The following is a 13,317-nucleotide window of genomic DNA, read 5'->3' as shown; positions in this document are numbered from 1 at the left end:
AAGGCGAGTCTCCCGCGCCTAAAAACGGGACAAATTGTACCAACTGGTCCTCCAGGTTGGGGGTTGGGTAGGGCTGACAACCCTACACGGAAAACAACCGTTACGAAGCCACAACAGGAGCCTCGGATAGGATGGATATCAAAACGACGGACCCGGCAACGACAAAGGAACAACGATTTGCGCATTTTCTCATGGAACGTGCGCTCCCTGTACAGAGATGAAGCTGATAAGCAGCTAGCCGATACCCTGTCCCAATATAGGGCTGATGTAACAGCGTTGCAAGAGATGCGATGGACAGGGACCGGTTTCCTAGAGAAGAGCCACTACACCATATATTATAGCGGCCATCCAGTAAACCATGTGCTCGGAGTAGGTTTCTTAGTCAGCCAAAAAATGAAACCTGCTGTTATCGGCTTTGAAAGTATAAGCGAACGGCTATGCACTCTGCGCTTGCGAGGCAAGTTTAGAAATATAAGCCTCATAAACGTTCACGCCCCTACAGAGGAGACTGCAGAGTCGGAGAAGGATACCTTCTACGAGGCAGTAGAAAGAACCCCCGAAGCCTGTCCCAGATATGATATCAAAATCATACTTGGGGATTTTAACAGCCAAGTAGGGAAGGAGCCCGTATTCAGGCGATACGTTGGCTCCCATAGCTTACACGAAAAAACAAATGATAACGGACTGCGGACTATTCAATTAGCAGGGTCACACGAAATGGTTGTTGGAAGTACCTGGTTTGCGCGGAAAGCGGTCCACAAACATACATGGGCCTCTCCAGACGGGACCACTTTCAACCAAATTGACCACGTGTTGATCGAACGCCGCCACCTCTCAGCCTTGATGAATGTCAGAACATATAGGGGGGCCAATATAGACTCGGATCACTATCTCGTTGGCATGGTGCTCCGAGCTCGAATAACAATACCACCTAGAATCCCCTCTGACAATCAGGTGAGAGTGAACACTGAAGCCATCCACAACACAACCCTCCGCGACACCTATAAGAGGGAAATGGATGCCGCAATAACCGCAGTCAATAGAGGACCTGGAGATGAAACATCAACTAATGATCTTCACAACCACCTGAAGAAGGTTATCATGGATACGGCCACAAATATACTTGGCCCCAGCCGCAAAAGGAGTCGGAACGGCTGGTTTGACGATGAATGTAAGCTAGCAACGGAACGTAAGAATGCCGCATACCGAGTAATGTTGCATTCTCAAAGAACGCGGGCACGCGCAGAGACTTATCACGAACTCCGTCGAGCGGAGAAGCGACTTCACAGACGGAAAAAGGAAGCCTGGGAGAACCAACAAGTCTGTGAACTAGAAAAGTACAGGGAGCAACCGCACCAGGCGCGGAAGTTTTACCAACAAGTCAGCAGGATGAAGCCTTATACACCTCGATGCTCATCCTGCCGAGACAAAGAGGGAAATCTGATTTCCGACAGAATGGGCATATTAGAGCGATGGGTTGAGTACTTTGATGAGCTACTGAACAACCAGAACATCGGCGAGTTGGAGGTCCCGCCAACTGAAGACGACGGACAAATACTGCCACCACCAAGTTTAGGAGAAACAGTCCGTGCAATTCATCGGCTAAAAAATCATAAGTCGCCAGGAGCCGATGGAATTACAGCCGAATTGGTTAAATATGGAGGCGACCAGTTACACCAAGTGGTTCATCAACTTGTGCTCAAGGTATGGGACAGCGAATCAATGCCTGACGATTGGCAGCGAGGCATAATCTGTCTCATACATAAAAAGGGAGATATCACACAGTGCAGCAATTATAGAGGTATCACGTTGCTGAGTACCATCTATAAGATATTCTCCACTATCTTGCTAGGCCGGATAGCCCCATACGCCCAGAACATCATTGGCCCATACCAAAGAGGCTTCACTCCAGGCAAATCAGCAACAGATCAGATTTTCTCTCTGCGGCAAGCGATGGAAAAACTGTTGGAATATGGACAACAGTTGCACCATCTGTTCATCGACTTTAAAGCCGCCTATGATAGCATAGCCAGGGTAAAACTGTACACGGCCATGAGGGAATTCGGTATCCCGACGAAATTAATAAGACTGACTAGGCTGACCCTGACCAATGTGCGAGGCCAGATAAAAGCAGCAGGATCACTCTCAAGACCATTTGACATCAACAACGGTCTACGACAAGGGGATGCGCTATCATGCGTCCTCTTTAACCTGGCCCTCGAGAAGGTGATCCGTGATGCTGAGGTGAATGCAAGAGGTACGATCCTCTTCAAGTCCACCCAACTACTGGCCTATGCTGACGATATCGACATCATGGGAAGAACCACCCGAGACGTTCAAACTGCCTTCATCCAGATCGAGCAGGCGGCGCGAGATCTTGGGCTGCACATCAATGAAGGCAAGACAAAATACATGGTGGCAACGTCAGCACCGAAGACGAATCAACCAACAACATCAAACCGCACTGGTCAAACACAAGCACGAACAAGAATAAGGATAGGGGAATACAACTTTGAGACCGTTGACAATTTCTCCTATCTAGGGTCGAAAATCACAACCGATAACAACTACGATGATGAAATCCGCGCACGGTTGTTGTCAGCCAACAGAGCCTATTTCAGCTTACAAAGACTGTTCCGCTCGAAACGTCTCACCATAGGGTCAAAGCTCTTACTGTACAAGACTATGATCTTGCCAGTCCTCATGTATTCCTCGGAAACTTGGGTTCTTAGCAAGAAAAATTGCGAACTCTTGGCCGCGTTCGAGAGAAGAATCCTCCGAAGAATTTTTGGCCCCCTACATGAGGATGGACGATTCCGTAGCCTACACAATGACGAAATCTATGAGCGATACCATGACCGTCCGGTTGTGGATAAAATCCGGCTCAATAGGTTACGGTGGGCGGGTCACTTAATCCGTATGGATGAAGATGATCCCACCCGGAAAGTCTATAAGGGCAATATCTATGGTAGGAAAAGAAGACGAGGCAGACCCTGCCTAAGATGGAGCGATGGCGTGGGCCAGGACGCCAGACAGCTTTTAGGGATATCGAATTGGTGGACCTCGGCGCAAAACCGGGGTGTCTGGAGTTCCTTATTAAGGCAGGCCTAGACCGGATACCGGTTGTTGCGCCGTTGATGATGACTTCCTTTGCAATTGCCCAGCTCTGGCAAGAGTCAGGCTGCAAACACTGGGCAAACCATTCTTTGGGGACCTCAGCGAGATTTCTGGCTCTAGGGAGGGGGAGCTGCTTTCCTTCGTTATGCTGCTGGCTGACTCTGAAGATCTGAGCCGGCAGAAATCCGCCTCGCTCCTCTCATAACAGCAGTCACGGTCTTAGGAGTTTGTGGCATCAAAACAGCGCAATTGGGCTTCTTGGAGCTGCCACCTATCTACCTACCGTCGTGAAAAGTACTCTCGAGTATTGCCCCATGATCTGGTCACCCTTCCGTAATTGTAATTGTCTTGTTCTTGAAAAAGTGCAGCATAAATTCGCTCTTCAATAAAAACTTTCCTCCCAAATTTGCTTTCTGACCCTCCTCATCCTACAAGAGCGTAAAACTTATCTAGATTTATGCACATTTGTTAAATTTTCCATGGGTCTGACGGACTGCTCTGCTCCTAATATATAATGTACACGCAATACAGGCATTTTGGACGTGTCCTTCGCGAATTCTATTTCTATTCGCCGATTTCTAGACTTTCTGGAAGTTATAACGCGCCACAGTTTGGTCCCTTAAATTTCTTAGGTTTTCAGTAGTTGTAAGCATAAGTTAAGGTTCTTGCTTTCTCCTCCTTCTGAGGGCAATAAGTAACTGGAGTTTTCTCTGTTTATGGTTCGTTAATAACAAATAATAGATAAAGATACTGGAACGGCAGTGCGCCTTATGGTTTCACCCCTACTTGTTAAGTACTTTAGTTCCAACATGGGCATAAGCAAACATTGACAATGAGGCTTGATTCGATGCAATATTTATTTGTCCTCGTCTTCATGCTTTCAGATCCATCTGTAACCAGTTCGCTAAGTATTTTCGCTATTCAAGAAATGAAAGCCGATTTCATTCAAATCCGTTCCACTAAATTGTCTCTATCTAATTACGAACGTGAGCTGTTTAATTAACTTCTTTTGCACAACCTAAATCTCAGGTTCATATGGACGACTCCGATTTCACATTCTTTATTACATTAATGTGAATCATTACATTTTATAGATATAATCGTTTAAATGCAATTGACCTATCAGAGATAATCAAAAAGGCATCAAATTTCAATATAACCGGAATGGGAACAGACCAACTCACGACGGAGAGCCAACACGAAGACAATATTTGTGTGCATCTGACCGACGGACGCCTACATAAAATTATGCTGGAAAGCAGATATAATTTAAATTTATCTATTTTGCACCTTCATGGCTTGTCGTCCCATTTCAGTCTGCATTCCATATTTTATGGACGAGCTCTTGCTTGTGAGACCCGTGCAGAAGTAACCCCTTCTGATCGCGAGTTGTCTCCACACGACCATATGAGTGCTTCGGCGAGCGTTCCTTCTTCCACAGATTTTCTTGCGGATTCCAATCCTATCCGAGTTCGAGATGTGTCTAATAATTAGCTTAAGTGCAACAACTATGCAACGGTGAAAAAATAATTGCTGATTATAATGTGCAACATTAGTAATTGAATGGAAACCAGTTTATCGCCTTCCAGCGAAAAGTGGGGCTTGGCTTATTCAATAATGTCTGCAGACAGGGTTGTCGAATTGAACCTCCAAGGCCCAACTCGAGGTTCCGAGACCAGCCAGGAAACGTACGATTCCGAAGCAAGCACAAGTAAAAGCTCCCCCATGGTTAGGAGGCTCACACAACCCCTACCACCCACTGGCAAAAAATCTGAAGTCGAGCCCAATATACTATCAGATACTATCCGCACCACTTCTCAGATATCCTTGAAACCGAAAATCGGATATAGATATTAAGCCAGCAAAACGACAAATCTTGACCCTGGCTTCCCTGACTGGCAGCTCGCATTCTGGACTGTGAATCTTTCTGGCCACGGACAACGGGGGTGAATTGTAAATTAAAATCGGCGTATGAATGGTAATGATAATTACTAATGGCCGTAGCCTTATAATTTGTCTTAAGTATTAATACCGCGATGACTGGAACTTGGACTGTAGTAAAGGAATGGGGCTCTGGGCGCGGTGACGCAGGGAGGATGGGCCGAGGGGCTCCTTCTGTGAGTGGCCTGTATGTGCTGCTCATTAATATAAATCGTGATTATGAGTCGTGCCTTAGGCCCTGGTGTTAAGCGAATGTTCCACGGAATAATGCGCGACTGACTATAATTCTGTGAAATGTCTTTAATACGGGGCCATTATAGTGTTCCTACACTGACTTCTGAAATTAAAGTACATGATCTAATCGAGGGCAGTTTCGGTAATTGGCATTAGTAACTGGGGGTCATCAACTTTCACGCAATGCTGCCTTCACCAAATTTCTTCGGGAAATCGGTCCTGGAGCTTTCCGGAATAAGTATCTGAAACTGTCACCACTTTCTATGAAGCGATTCCCAAATTAGCAATCCCACTCCACCTTCATTCTTTCCAGCACCACTGTCCGCTTTGACCGGGTTATTGTCAGCGTTCTTACCTGCAGAACCGGTGAAATGTATCGAAAGCCGATGCCAATGAGGAACACTATGCAGAGTAGTGTTGCGGAGGAGCATGTCTCTGGCCACGAAGGATTAGTACGCGGTACTCGGGCCCAGCTCCGCGAAGCCTAGTGTGAAACGCATATGCTCAGCATAAATCTTGGTTTGGTGTCACTCAAGTTAATTGCAAAAATTATTATTACTTCTTATTCAAATTGATGGTAGGTCGCCATTAACGAGGGAACCGTTCCGTTAATTGCATATATGCCAGGCTACGATCATTTCGCGAGGAATGCGTGGAAAGTTTATTTTGTCCAGTGCAGATCGTCCGGTTGTCCGTCTGTTCAGGCATATGGTGGTATGCCAGTCCATCCCGGCCCCCGGAATCGAGGCAGAAGGAGACTTTATGGCCTTTGGCGACATTATGAATTGAGTCCAATGAACGAAGTCGTAGATGCGTTTCTTATTATTTCGTGATACACGACTATGATTATGCTCGAATAAATTAATATGCGCCGTGGAACTGTTCTGGTGCTGCCTGGTGAACTCGTAAATGCCTTGCATTCATTTATTGCACTTATTAAATGCGATTGGCCGTAAAAGGTAAAGTTTGAGCTGGAAACAGCTTCATGGCTGGAGTTCTATTCTCTGATGCAGTCGGGAAATCATTCAATTCGTTTATTGTTCCAATAATGCTTGTGGTGCTAGTTAATGAGTTGAAGTGCATTCAGGGCAGAATTAAAGAGTTTGTGCGTTACAAATTAGTTTTGAATTAGAAAATCTTAATGGAGTTATATTTCCTGAGTTTTTTTTGGATCACATCTGATATGCTGATATATTAATTTAAATTTTTGGCCTTACCCTCCTTGGATATCCTTCCTCCAACCATCTCGATTTATCTCCTCATGTCCTCCAATTTTGAAACCCGAGCAGCAGTGGCTGTCTTCGTCAACAGAATGAGCCTGGTGCTTTCGGAATTTTCCAATGGTCCTCCATATGCTGAACGTGTCCAACTCATTGCAATTTCCAAAGTTTTACTAATTTGGAGATTTCAGGGTCGTCAAACATTTGCAACCACTCATAGTTGTACCTGATTCGCCATTGGTCGTCCTCTGGTTTAGCACCTATTATTCTCCTCAGAATCCTCCTCCCGAAGCAATTGACCAGTTTTTCGGAAGTTTATGATAGGGTCCATCCCCCTTCTGTGTAGAACAAAACCTTATTAAAATCGGTTTACTGTCTGTCTGTTTGTCCGTCTGTTTTTTTTTCCGGAGGTGGAAATATTCCAAAGAAATTGGTACACACGCTCCGGCATGTGGGATTTTTAAGCACTAAAACCACCCTCTTCACCGCGGAACCACCACACACCACCGTTGCTACCACCTGCTTAACGATTCCTTCCTTTCGTCGTTTCTCACGTTCCGATCAAAGGAAGAATCGGGTCTATCATAGCTACCTGCAATCTCATCGGCATCATTTCAGCTACAGCGTGGGCCGCTACGTCCGAGATGGTTCTATAACCACAGTACACTCTTAAGGCGGTCTTTCTATACACCGCGCTCATCTTTTGAAGATTGCATGCGGTATGCAATGCAGTTGACCAAATTGGCGCTATATAAAGCAGTATAAAACTCACCACCCTAGCTATAAGCAGTCTACGAGTGCATCGTGAGCCCCCAATAATTGGCATCATCCTTGCCAGGGCCATGCAAACATTGGACACCTTGGTGCAAACGTTTTGTAAGTACTGCGTCAAATTCAGCCTCGCATCTTCTTCCCCATTCTGATACAGGCAGTGGTTTCTTTACGCCGCTTCGTGATAAGCACCGCCTCTGTTTTATCCTCCGCGAGTGCAAGACCTGCATTTTTCAACCATTTCCTTTCATCAAGGGTAATCAGAGCACAATACTTGCTAGTGCCACCCGTTCCGCGCATCGCATTTTCAGCTAAGCCAGGGACCAGATTGATGGCGTCGACCGTTGAACTGGTCGTACGGGAGCCGAATTGTCGGTCTGATAAGTCTCCCAGGCTTTCTACAGTCGGAAGCAATATGTTGTAGATTATTGTCTCCAACATTTTCCCCATAGTGTCCAATTGACATGTATACCTGTAGGAAGATGTTTCACCAAAAGGCTTACCAGGCTTAGGCAACAACACTAACCTTTGTTTTTCCCTATTCCAGGAAAGATCCCAACCGCCGAGCATACTTCAAACAACTCTTCGAATATGTCTGGTCACGATTTAACGGCCTGACCTCTAAATTTCCCTATCACATGTCCTGTAAGCGCTTCCCCAAGTCTATATCCGCCTCTGTGCAGAGTTGCTTGAAGCAGCCCCTCTTGCTTCGCTGTATAGCCAGGTTTCTTCGGGTTTCCTTGTTAGATTGCTGTTTCACTTCCTGGTCAATCCTACCCATTACTTTCTGAGTCGGTCGTCTGGTCTGATGGCACGACGACCGAAGATCTGACAATTCACAATTCCACCAGCACTTGGGCCTTCTGCTGAGGAAAGTATAACCTTGGTGATACACTCCGTAATATGGAAGGTTCTTTCCGAGAGTGTACCTTGTATAGTGTCCTGGTCTAACCAGACATCTATGATTGTTTGCTTGTCAATTGCTTTCGCAGACCAACCTGACATTCTCCTCATTTTTGGACGAGCAGATTTCCAATCGCCTGACTTGCTCTTCAGGTCAAAGACTATTGCCTGGCGATGGCGATCACTTTGGGTGCATTGTTCACGGACGTTCCAGGACATATCGCGAGCTGGTCTTGGGACTAAGAAAAGTCAGATCCACAACCGAACCGGACCCCTCTTTCTGGTAAGCATTAGCCTCACCATCGTTAGCCAATATGACATCTAACTGCGTGAAAGCTTCCAAGAGGCAACGCCCTCTTGCATTCATCAGTGGCCCATACATTGAAGTCACCGGCAATGGCTTTTGGTTTCCGTCCTGTGCATCCACAACCTCATACATTCCTACATGGTCTGGTCCCCGCCTGCCCACAAGGCCGCCCCCTCTGTTGGATCTACCACCCATACATTATTCTTAGGGTTTCCATAGGGTTCGCTTATTATAGCCACTTGCACCTCTGATTCATGGGCGGTCTGCGAAAGCAGAGCTTGCGCGACCCTACAGTGATTGAGGTTGATTTAAACCAAACTCATTTTCTGGCTCCACTTAGCACCTTTTTGAACTCGGGACACTCGCCATTTGCGGCAGTATGCCTGCTGTCCAGGCCCTCTTTCCATCACATAACATGCACTTTTTGTTACAATCCTGAACAATGTGACCTGACCCACCACAACGTCTGTATCGTCTAGACCGATCAACCTCACGTGTGCACACTCTCGGCAGATGTCCGAACGAGAGACACTTGAAGCTCCTCTTGAATGAGACTCTCTCTAAGGCGACATCTAGCAGCTTGCGCGCGGCCGTCTATGTACCTCCATGCGCCTTTCTAAGGCTTACAATGGATGTTTCCTGCAAGTCGTGCTGCTTGAACTGCTCCGCTAAGGCAGTGCAGATTTCTGCCTTAGAAGTGACGTCATCTAGATCCTTGAACTGTAGCTATCTCATACTTGGCTGCGGAATCCTTCGGCTTTGCTCTCTTCGGACCTTTTCAGTTCCAGCATGAGATCTCCCTCAATATCCGCTCCAAGCAAAATGACGGGTAACTCTTCCAGGTCGGGCTTCTGTATCAAAGCCTCCATTTTTAAAATATTCTGACCATCTATTCGTCGCGGATCAACGATTGGTAAGCAAAGTACCGTTCTTGTTATTCACACAAGAGAAGTGTATGATATCCTAGGTGCTTTCGTTTCGGCTTTTGCAAGTCGATACAGATCTCTCTCGCCATCACGAGTGTCCACTTTACCGCTCGGGTGACAGCGATCGCTTTCTTTGCTTTCCAGTTGGTATTCTTATAAATTTGATAACTGGCCAGTGTTTTGTCGTCGAGAAACTTGTGGTAGTGGTGCTTCTTTTCACGGACTTTCATTTCAACATCGTTATTCCAAAGCCAAGTATCTCGGTTGATGTAGCGCTTACCTAACTTGGTGACCTCGAGGCTTGCAGAGACCGCTTTGTGATTCCACGATTCCTACACATTCGTAAAGGTTGGTAATCGCGTAAGTGAGATCATTTCTTCTTTTCTTTCACGAAATCGCCACAATTTAATGGGCTGCGGTCCTGTGCGTTACACCCGCTGTTTTATCGGTGGCTTAATTCGCAAGATGATGAACCATGTACTATATTAATAAGTACGAAGTCTTGGGTGTCCGCAAAATCGATTATACGCTCGCCACCCTCTTTGCGCTTTCTGAACCCCTTTCCCCATGGCACCTGTTATCGTCCGGCAATGATGATATAGTCATCAGTAGGCACGTTGAAGGTCTTTTCATCGAGGAGTTACCAGGAGGCATCTTTCTCAGCATCAGGTCGATTTGTCTGTGGTGTTGATATAATGGTGAGCTTCATCAGCCGATCATCAAATCGTTCGACTTCTTTAATGACGTCACGAAAACCATCTGAGAAGGCAATGGCAACACCGTATTCAATGTGTGGACTACCAAAACAGAGAAGTTTATAGCCATTTTTACCATGTTCGCGTTCAATGTCGCAGCTTTTGGCACCAGACCATCGGGTTTCTTGCAGAGCGCAGATATCAATGCGCCTTTCCGAAGGGCTCTTGCCAGTTCCTCGGCCTTTCCAGTTAGGGTGCCAACATTTAGCTTGCAGACACGTATTTGTTTTGTTCGCATTAACTTGCTTTCGTCCTGACGCCATCCATGCGTCAAGAACCCTTGCCCATTTCTCCACAGGACTAGGCCCCGTAATGCCGCGTCGACTGAGGTGGACGCCCTAGCATTTCCCCGAGGCTTGTGACACAATCCGATCATCATGTTTGTAACGACATTGTATGCATTTGCTTGTTCGGCCTGTCACAGGACCTGCCACCAAGAGAGATCAGGTAGGATTTAGCATAGTGGAATAACTCCAACTATACTCTATCTCTCTTCCTGAGCTCAGCATTTTGTTTTTAGTTTTACTGAGGATAGTACAGAGTACGTTGCCACAAACTCTCCTCTTTGGCCTGGGCTTGAGACCAGCATACTATGTTAATAGCATGGCGGAGTTCTTATTCCCTCATTTATAATACCCTTTTAGATCTCCCCCTCGGAAACCAGCTTGCCGTGGTGGTGTAGCCTGTAGTAGTTTACTACTATACTACGGGTGTCCAAAATATGAATATGGAAACGAAGGATTTAAACTCTCCAAATGGTAAGAAGTCACAGACTTCGTTTCCACCTGCGACCATGAGCAATCATGTCGCGAAAGTACGGTAACCCTCAATTTGGGAGAAATTCGACTACGGCCGGCCCGTCCGTGCTACTACAGCCCCTACCTATCCGCAAACGGAAGAGGAAGACTCGGCAGAAGGGAACTTCGGCTACTAAGGAGGGGGGACTACTGGCTGAATCCTGTGCCGGAGCCTCCTCCTTCGTCCTCACCGGGAAGAGCGGAAGAAAAGGAAGCTGGTGACGTGGACGCTACTGGTTTAACGCCGGTATGTGGAAATGGATCCAAGCGTCCCGGACACTATGAACCAGAAGAGGCCCCAAGCCGGCGGCAGAAGAGAGCACTGCGAAGGAAGATGAAGCACCTTGGGAATGAGGACATGGACGTGGTTGCACCACTAGCCATGGTAACGTGCAGAGAAATCAGACGCCAGGAAGCAGAATCTCCGGCGGAAGGTAGGGATAAGCTGGAAACCCCGGTGAGATCCACACTGGACGCACCAGACTCTTCTGTTAGCGGTAATGCGCCCAAGAAGCATAAGACCAACACGTCTGCTGTAGCCAGCGCTTTATTGTGCTTCGCACCAGGGCTTACATCCACGCATCTCGCGGGGATTAGGACTGGTGTGCCGGGATGTGATCAAATCAGTGCGAGAGATCGCAATGAAGCTTGTCCCTCCCATAGGAATACGGACACAAAAGCTTGAAGGACGGGGACGTATGCTTAAGCTGCGGCCTCTGTTCTGACTGCTATCGTGGGAGTTTCCTCCAAGGATGGCAAAATGTCAGAGGGACAATTTACCATTCTCCGGGAATGCCTGTGGAAAAAATACTAGAGCCTGGAACGAAGCACCGATTTAACAACGAAGGTTTTTGCGATGCGTTTCTCCATTTGGTGTGCACTGATGAGGCTACCTTAAAGTGGCTCCAGCAAACAATTCTGGCGGTCGGCCCAAGTTCACTATTGTGAACACTGAGCTACGCAGCACAGAACATGTCAGATGTTGATCACCGGACCCTCGAAAGAAGGCATGCTGGATGAACAGAACCCGGGCATGGACTTTGGACACTGGAGGGTAAAGTTCATAAATGTCAGGACCAATCTACAAACGTGGAGGGTTTCAACTTGGTATTCGAACTGGACGAAAAGAGTCTGAATGTGCACAAGGGAAGTCACCATATGGTGCTACACTTTTTCCTACATAGACTGAAATTCAGTCATATCAGGAAACTGTAGAGCATCATCTCCATTTTGATAGCGAAGAACAATGATGGTCTTCGGCTCACAAAATATAGAGCAAATTGCAGCATCTTCGGTGCACGCTCCCACACTCCCCCCACGCTGCGCGCGGAGGATAGTGCATATACGCCCCCTTATGGAGGCTCGCACTGGTGAAAGGACTATAGAGTGAATCCTACCTGCTAGTAACTTAACCTACATCTTCCAAGGAACACGCAGAAGAAAGGAAAGCCATAGACGTAAACGGAACTGACTTGATGCCAGTTCGAGTGATCGAAGGTGCTTAGTGGAAAACAGATGAATGCTCTGCGAGATGAGATGAGATTTTTCATGAATGAGGACATGGGAACTGCGGTACCTTCTAGTGCGGCTTTTCTCAGAGAAATCATACATGATTGGATCGAGTCTCTGGCGGTACGATGTGGTGGAAACTGCGTCACACGAGGACTGCCGCATACGCTTCTAACTGTTTTCCATAGCACATTGGACTAAGTTTATGTCGAGAAACGTAAAGATTGGTCAAATCAACCTGCAGCACGCCAAAGTCTATCCTATCTGTTGGCAGCGAGACTGACAAAGCTGCAGGATTTCCCCTGCATTTTTCTGGTGCAAGAGCCGTGGCCTTGATTTAACAGAATCTGTGGCATTGGATCAGTAAAGGGAGCTAGGATCTTCTACGATGAAAGATCCATAAGACCTACAGCCTAGAGCCTAGTCCTGATGTCAAGATGGTTAGAGGCAACCATACTAAGACAGGTCTGGTTCTAGGACTTAGTTATGGTCATTATACAATATGAGATAAATTGCGTGTGGAAAAACATCGCTTCCGCTTATTTACCCTCTGATTCTTTGTATCCTCCACCGACAAGCTTAGGGATCTGGTAGGGTATGCAGAATCAAGTGATCTCGAACTCTTAATAGGTTGCGATGCGAATGCTCAACATATCTTTTGGGGCAGTAGTAAATGTAACCCAAGAGGAGAAAAGCTATTTCATCACTTCAACTGTTCTTATGACTGTAAACGTAGGGTGCGCCCCTACGTTCGTGGGACCGAGAAGAAGCGAAATAATTGATCTAACAATCTGTACCTCGAAAGTCTTAGAGTTGATTACACATTGGCGAGTGCTA

Source organism: Hermetia illucens, chromosome 4, assembly GCF_905115235.1.
Source record: "Hermetia illucens chromosome 4, iHerIll2.2.curated.20191125, whole genome shotgun sequence".
Taxonomy (NCBI): domain Eukaryota; kingdom Metazoa; phylum Arthropoda; class Insecta; order Diptera; family Stratiomyidae; genus Hermetia; species Hermetia illucens.
Note: the sequence above shows the minus strand (reverse complement) of the source record.